This window comes from Cydia fagiglandana, chromosome 5 (assembly GCF_963556715.1).
Source record: "Cydia fagiglandana chromosome 5, ilCydFagi1.1, whole genome shotgun sequence".
NCBI lineage: Eukaryota > Metazoa > Arthropoda > Insecta > Lepidoptera > Tortricidae > Cydia > Cydia fagiglandana.
In genome coordinates, this window is record NC_085936.1 from 2,856,445 (window position 1) to 2,865,398 (window position 8,954).

The 8,954-nt window shown below is 35.7% G+C and overlaps 1 protein-coding gene across 1 annotated transcript in view; it reads right to left on the reverse strand.

Annotated features, from left to right (window-relative positions):
* LOC134664308 (uncharacterized) overlaps positions 1 to 7,863 on the reverse strand; it is a 73,619-nt gene extending 65,756 nt beyond the window's left edge. The window contains exon 1 of the mRNA XM_063520877.1: positions 7,675 to 7,863. The gene's annotated coding sequence lies outside the window, so the exon portion shown is untranslated. The remainder of the gene's footprint in view (positions 1 to 7,674) is intronic.
* Positions 7,864 to 8,954: the final 1,091 nt, after the last annotated feature.

Here is an 8,954-nt window from a genome sequence, read left to right on the forward strand (position 1 = left end):
AATCGTGATTATTTAAATTTAACGAAAAATATAGAAAAAAGGGGGCCGCTACGTACTGTATTGTCTATTTACGTACCTTTTGAATACATCAAACTAGTTTTTTTGTGTCTCGATTCAAAGTCAAAGTTAAAATGGCAAATTTTATTCGAATGACGAATAACGAATGAAAATGTCAAAATTTATCGCGAATGACGAATAAAAATGTCAGATGATTGTTCTTATTCGAATAAATTATTCGTGGAATATTTTTTCTGTCGGATGAATTGCCACGAATAATTTGTTTATTGGAATACCTGGGAATGCCTTAATTTATAAACTTTTCACGGTTTCGAAAGATTTGGCAACTGCTAGCTCGATTCGGGAAATGTATAAGAGATTCACTAGATGTGAAATAGTACCAGCAAGTCCTGCAACTACCTAAATAGTTACGGTAAATATAAATTACGCCTCGTTAGATTCGCTCTGAAGCAAACAACTGCTAAGAAATATTGGTTTTCTCACTCTTTTAGTATATAGCTATCTTTTTCTAGGTCTGGCTAGAAATTTACTAATATAACTTTGTGTGTGAGTAATTCATTGTTCACGCTAATCCTTTGTTTATTTAATAATTTATTAAAGGGATGTTACGGAGCTCCGGTTCCGTTTCCGTTAAGGCGGAACTTCCGTTTGGTATTACACATCCGTTTCTGTTCCGGTTCCGTTATGTTTGAAACGGAAGTTATAACGGATGTAAATGCTTCGCGCGGCGGCGGCGTACATCAAAAACAAACAGGTTCATATAGTTCGTAGATTCGTAACTGAGCCCGGCGGCTAATCCTATTGTCTATTGTTAAGTTAAACCGCACGTGCTACTTACCTGCAAAAAAGGGTCATCCTTATTCTATTTGGCACCTGAGCGCAGGCTAGTCCAACGCTCAAAAAACCAGTGTAGTTGCGCTCTCCGATAACGCGCCTTTGTTACGCATCTCGATGACACATTTTAGACTGGTTCTGTGGCGTTCGACTCGCCGGCACTCAGTAACCGAAGTACGCAGGTTTTTATGCAGGTGGTGGTGGCACGTGGCACGAGCGGTTTTACTTAACAATAGACAATAGGATTAGCTCGGGCTCAGTTACGAACCTACGAACTATACCAGTCATTCGCTCATCGCCCCGCTTGCCACGTGCTACGCTAATTTGTTGTTTGTTTGTATACTTTGTTTTATTCGTGTTATAAAAATTAAAATCGTATGTGTTCTGTTGTGTACTGACTACTGAATGTGTGTAGTGTGTATGGTGAATGTTAGTGTGTAAAAAAACGCACAATGAAGCCGAAATCAAGTTCGATTTGGAACTATTTTGATGAAGTTAGTGGGGTTATAACATCTAGGTCAAAGTTTTTTTACTGCATAATAAAGGCTGATTAACATCTCGTCCACCTATCACTCAGGCTCCGATTCTGGTTCCGGTTCCGTTTCCATGTTCGGTTCCGTTTCCGTTTTCGGTTCCGTTAAACTAAATTGAAAACTTCTGTATCCGTTTTCGGTTCCGATAAAACCACATCCGTTACAGCCCAGGTAGTATAATAAACTTTATTATACTACCTGGGCTTATATCCTTTAACCCTTAACAATCATTAACTTGTCAGAATAAATTTACAGTAAAACAAGTCATATCAAACGTGTTATTATTTGTGTTGTATATTGAATGGAATAAGTCAAAAACTTAAATATTTTTCGTGGATTTATTCGAATGAAATAACGAATAAATCATTCGTCATTTGAAAAGTGGTCGAACGATTTATCCGCGGATAAATTATTTGCGAATAAATCATCTGCGAATAAAAAAGTCGTGATTTATTGTTTATTCGAATGATCATTCTGATAAAAGTTTATTCGAATGATGCCCATTTCTGAGTCCAATGCGAGAGCGGCAGCCGCGACCATGTAGCTGGCAGGAGAATGCCGTGCCGTGCCCGGTGACGAAGGTGGGAGAGCGGCGCGCTGATGTCTCAGTTCCCGCATAGTGTGAAGAAGGCCACAAAACACAAAAAATGAAAAATAAATAAATACAAAATACAAAACGGAAATTGTAGAAATGGAAATAAATAAACATTAGGGGACATCTTACATTATAGATCAACCCAGCCCCAAACTAAGAAAATCTTGTACAGTCACTTGTACGTCTCTATTGTCAGGGCGTTTGGGTGCGTGTACAGATATTATGAACACCTTGGTCGCTCCGATATATTTGATGGTGACTGTACTATGGGTGCTAGGCGACGATATACATACTTATATAGATAAATACATACGAGTACATACATACGTACACAGAAAACACCCATGACGCAGGAACAAATATTTGGATGAACATGAAAATTGGTGCTGTAGATGCTCTAAGCACAAATTTGGTAAATCAAATAATTTTTAAACATTAACCTAAGTACACATTATAAGGCCCGCCGGGAAAACAAATTTAAATTGTCGAATTACTATTTACTGTGGCTTAGGTATACAAATAAAAACCTCAATCAGAATACATCGCAGCTTAGCATAATCCAAACAAACGCAAAATACATTATAAATATGAAAAACGGCTGTTCAAAATTAACATCATAATATGTTCATGAATAAAATATCCGAAATTCAATGCAACCACTCCAATATGCCCATACAATTATCAACAAAAGTTTTCCACGAATCGTCATTTCCCTTTTGCTTTCGCCCTAAAGTCTTACTCAATAAGGTCGAGATTCCTGATATGTTTGCAGCTGAAAACTTTCCTGACTGTACATATATTAATAAAGCATGACTTTTGAACCCGCAAAACGGAACCCGCTTTCAAAGGCTTTTATTTTATCATGAATAATCTAAGTCCTGAATTCCGTTTCGTGGAATTCCCATATAACTCCATTCAGTAAGCGGCTCGATTCGGAAAATGAAATAGATCTCTACTAGACGTCAACAAGTTACGATATGGATAATTTAAAGATATTTGTAAGATAGATATGTCAAATTTGACGTTTGATTCTGGAGGTCCTCTTGAACGATTTCGACAAGTTATGACTTATGACTTAGATATCCAAGTCACATCTAGTCGATATCTAATGTAAATCTAGTTGTTCTCTATATCGTTTCTAGATCTTGTGATTATCTCGTTTCCCGAATACGTGTGAAGGGCTTTTCACGGTTGTAATTACTATAATTGTAAGAGAGATCAAAGAACCTCGAAGTGATAATAGTAGTATAGATTAAAGATATAAATAGAACACGATTTCTGCCTGCTGGTAAAATTAATTATCGATTTTATTGTCGACTCAAAGATTTACACAACTATCAATAGATCTCGCGTATAAAATGTCTCATTTTAAATATTTTACTATCTATAAATTGTAAATACAGATGTCAATCACAATGAAAACATCAACGATGCTCAACTCTTCCAGACCAGACCCTCTGGTCTGCAATTAGTCTGCTCTGGTCTGTAATTGTACTTGGCCAGAGTTGATCATCGTTTATAAAATATTTTTTTATGATTGATAAAATCAACGATGATCAACTCTGGCCAACTACAATTACGGCCAGAGTTGATCATCGTTGATGTTTTCATCGTGATTGACATCTGTATTTACAATTTAAAGATTGTAATAACGTGGTACGTACCACAATAAAAAAGGGAGAATATACATATTAATATTTTACTATCGTAGATTTAAGACGTCTATTTCAGTTTATAGTTTATTTGCTTAGTCAAGAAAATGAGAGAAAACCGCGAAGAGTTCCTTACCAGATTACGATAAAGCTGGTAATTATAATTAATACCTTGCCTTGCCTTGGTCCGTAGAGTGTGAGCTAGCCCCAATGTCGTCCTAGCCATGATTGCAGACAGAGTCGAGTGCCCCTACATACATGCGGCATTGTTGCGACCGGCATGTTTTAAAATAATTTTTGTTGTGTTGTGCGTAGTATTTAGAATAGTGTATGTTAATGTTATTTATTTTATTTAATGTAATTTTAATTTAATTGTATATTATTGTGATTATGAGTCTTCGTTACTCAAAATAAATGTTTTTTTTTTAAATACTCGGGACATTAATTTTCCATGAAACAAAATAAGCCAGATCCTGTCATCGCTAAATGACCTTCAAAACATGTTCTAAGAAATCTTTCAACTCAGATGATAATTAAAATGTTTTGAGAAAGTTCCACTCAAAAGTTGACGACAATTCCTCAAGTCAGGGTAAATAAGCCATTACCTCGTTTGGCGAAGTTGGGCAATTAAACAAAGAGGGTTGAGAGAGGTTAAAGGAATCACATTTCTGTACGGAATTTTCAGTTCTAGAGTGTTTTGAAATAAACGAACGTATTTGTCACGCTACTTCAGTCTACCTCGGTACTTTTTGTTCCGAGACTGACTGAAATAGCAAGACACGTTCGTACGTTTCCGTGAAAGTACGATAAAAATAAATATGCACTGCATTTGTATCAAAATAAGATCGAAATCGAAAGAAATTGTTAAATCTGAATAGCTCTCCAGTTCTATATTCTTGTCTCATTTGTTTTAAGAAATAAAAATTCTATTAACTACAAATTGAAAAGGCTTTTCATTTGTTCGTATTTGAAAAGAGTCTAACTGCCGTATTCGAACTTCAAGATATTCACATGAGACGACACGTACTATATCCATTCTAGATACGTTATAGTTTAGATATCAACTAGTTCTCTTTTGCAGCGCAATTCGGGCAACCAATGTTACTTTTACGTTAGATAGAGTAAGATATCTATTAGATGTGAATTGGATCTCTAAGTCATATCCTGTGGAAATCGTTCAAGAGTATCTCCAGAATCGCGCAAATGTCAAATTTGACAGATTAGATCTTAAACATATCGTTATCGTATCTTGGTGATGTCTAAAAGATATCTAATAGATGTCTAATCCAAAATCCGAATTGGGCCCTTATTGTATGGTAAGATACTTTGTTGTGCGAAAATATCCTTATCTCGGATAGGGGTGATTCTGTACATTTTTCACTTTACTTTATAAACGAAAAAGTTTTCAAGGGTCGAAGTTTGTTTTCGATTATACTTTATACTTTAACCACTCACCGGATTTTAATTAGTATACTAGTATTAATGTTTCTTCTTTATAATTAACTTAATTTAGCGGATTGATGAATATAACTTTACTATTATTGGTACATATTATTTCTGAAAGCATACAAAATGAGACTTAACGCAAACGCGTAGTTACCTACGTCACATCACGCTATCGAATGAAATTGACCCTAGGGGATCTGGAATTTTTTTAGATTCTTATTTTAATTTCAATTGGAGAAAATATTTGACATGCTTTTACTTTAGATTTTTAACAGTTTAATATTTTAAAACATTTACCCCGTGCAAACAAAAAGTACTACTTTATATTTAATTTTGCGTTACATTGCGTCTTTAGGTAGGTAATAATTTGTTGCATAAAAATGCACGTAGAAAAAGTAGTATGCAAAGTAGTTGGCACAATTTTAAGAGCCCTTCAACGTGCACACTAGCGCCACAGCTAAATAATCGTGATTATTTAAATTTAACGAAAGATATTGAAAAAACGGGGCCGCTACGTACTGTATTGTGTATTTAAGTACCTTTTGAATACATCAGACTAGTTTTTATGTTGCTGGATTCGTCAATCTATGCGTCCAAAGTTAAAACGGCTGTTTTTGTTTTGAGTTCCTAGATCGACGAAACCAGCAACACAAAAACTAGTTTGATGTATTACGTTATTTATTTATATTATTACAAAAGGTACTTAAATACACAATACAGTATGTAGCGGCCCCCTTTTTTCAATATCTTTCGTTAAATTTAAATAACCACGATTATTTAGCTGTGGCGCTAGTGTGCACGTTGAAGGGCTCTTAACACTTTACCATCCTAATTAATGCAACTCATTAGCTTTGTAAACTAACCAGGTGCTTAATAGAAATTTCATTTCAAAGACTACCTTCTCTGAGCGATGGGTTTCCTTCGTCCTTAGAGATAATACAGCTTTGATGGAGGTTCATTACTGAGTGTGAAAAACGACCAAGAAATCCTTTAGAGCTCGGTTCAGATGACTTTTTTTTAAGTTTTTAAACGAACTAAAAAAAAAGGTAGCCTCTTAGCCTTCGGAGAGACGTTGGCTCTCTTTGCATGTTCTAGTTACCGCCTGTACAATGGGGAATATATGCTCGGAAGAACTGATTTGGTGCCATCGTCTCGATTTTATCACCGCACCTCCCGCCTAAGGAGCAAAGTTCATCCCCACTTCTTAGATACATGGCACACCAAGAATAAGCGGGCATCTCGCTCGTTTCTTCCTAGAACGTGCAGAATGTGGAATGACTTGCCTCCTGAGGTATTTCCTTTGCGCTACGACATGGGATTCTTCAAGAAGCGGGTATTTAGGGTTCTCAAGGGTCGACAACGCTTAAGTGGCTCCTGTGGTGTTGCTTATGTCCATGGGCGACGATGACCGCTTCCTATCAGGCGGCTCGTCTGCTCGTTTTCTGCCTATTACATAAAAAAAAAACTAAAAGCCCTTTGTAGTCCAGATATAGTTGGTAATGTAAAATCGTAAGTAGTTTGTTATTAATTTAACCTAAGATCAAAACAATGGAAAATATACTTTGACAAAGCTTAAGGCGGTTTAGACAAGGGCAAGGGTGCGTAGACAAAAATCGCGCTCCGTAGCGTAGTGTATAGCTATCTCTCTCTATCACTCTTCTACATTAGTGGGACAGATAGTTGCGTTTCGTTAGCTACGGAGCGTTAACGATTGGCATCTTCAGCCGTATTCGAACAATGAGATACGTCAAATACTAGATATTGAAACGATATGGATTGGATATGTCAGTGTCAAACAAGTGTCAAAAGTGAGGTTTTTGTTTCAAGAAACGTCAATTTTGACACTGGTATTCACTGGCATATCTAATCCATATCGTTTCACACAATTTAGCACCACATCTGAAATGAAGTGTGACATTTCGAAAGTAGGCAATCTTATAAACAGAGCCTTCTTTACTGCAGATACTTTAGTAGTAATAATACGATGATATATATTATATGTTGTTAATCAATTTAAAAAGCTTTTTGACTTATTCCGTAAACGAAACGGACGCAAAAGCAAAAAAAAAAACATAGGACGGCGGTATTTGAAACGATCGACGATATAACATTTCAACAGATTTACAGACAAAGTTTTCCGGGATCGAAACAGATTTCTTTGAACCTTAATTAATAATATTGTGTCACGTACGAACAAAATGTTCTTATTAGAGAAGTGGAAATAATTGCTATTTGATTTCATTGTACTAATTAATTAGTTTTATCTGTTTGGATTAAAATAATGTGTCTTTTTTGAATCTAGGTTATTAACAAAAACATTGTTTTAATAGCATTTTCGGTGCAGCGGAGTTGTGTTAGCGGAATTAGTATAAACAATTTTAACCCTAATTATTAATTCGCGTTAATTACGTCAATGTTAACTTTAATTTACCATTTCGGTTGGAATTTTCTATATCAATTCCTTTAACACCACGCCGCTGCACCAAAAACGCTATAAAATTTACGATATCTGTTAATAAAGTATAAGAAATTTACATACAATTTTTATGTGGTAATTAAGTTTAGTTTTTATTAATTAATGAATCCTAAAACATACCTCATAGACACGAAAACACAGTTTTTCAGTTATTAAAATCCAAAAACACCTCTCCAACCACTTCACAAAACAAGTAACATCCACAAAAATTACTTCCCAGTAATTCCAACGTACTTTTCAAACACAAATTCTAAAATAGAACGTTCGACGTTCGAAATTCGAATTCAAACTCCCGGCGCGCGTGCTCAAGCTCCGGTGGTTTCAGCCAAACTGGCTGAATGGACCTCCGTTGTCACGTCATGATAAAAAGGTGCTCAGCGCAGAAAAATGACAGTGATGACGTGAATATAAAATGACTTGATATAATGACTGGTTATCTATCAAACTTTGTTGAGTTTGGGAGTTGAATGGAGAATAAGCTTGATGAAATGTTGGTCGTCATAAATAGGTATAATGATAATGACGGCTCTTTTTAAACCGACTGTGGGCAAAGGTCACAACGGAGGGTCGATGAATTTAATAACATTCGTTTGTTTGCATAGGGTATTTGACTGTATTTAAAATTAATTATTTTACACCATGCATGAAATAAAGCACCAGAAATTTAATTGAGAAATTTAGACAGCAGTTATTTTTAGGCATACTTTTTTATTTTTAAAACCCGTATAATACTGTCAAGAGTAGGGGATTTGATTGTGACGTCACATGCTAGTGTTTCATATAAATTTCATAGTAGCATAATCGTTTTGACAGTTCCAAAAAATTTTGATTATAGTAGTCAAATACTCCGACTAAACTACTGGACATATTTAAATAATTAACAGACTTCCAAAATGGATCTTCCACGGAGATGCTTGTTAAATTGATTTACATTGTATGTGTCGCTTTTGGCGTTAGCACGTGCATTTCTTAACCTTTTCGATGCCGTGTCCGTGTCAAACACAAAAAGCTGTCACTACGTCACCGAATTGTCTAAACTGAAGTTTAACTTTATGCATATGTCGTAGGTCTATGTTGCTCTGTGGTCTGCGACGGATTAATCCGTCTTTGGTGTTGGACCAACGGTACGGATATATCCATCATTAGCGTCGAAAAGGCCAAAAAAAAGTCCCAGGAACCTAGCTGCTGCCATAACATGTACCAGACAGAGACATGCCAAGTTCGTGTAATTTAATTGTATGAGAGTGGCTTTTTTGGCGGCTGGTTCGTCAGACTGCCTCCTAAGGCCCAAGGTCCTACCTTTAGTACTTATTCAGTTCGATGAAATTTAAATCATATTCAATTGGAATAGAATCGCATTTAAATGCATTGAAATTGAACGATACCAAACAATTGTTTGG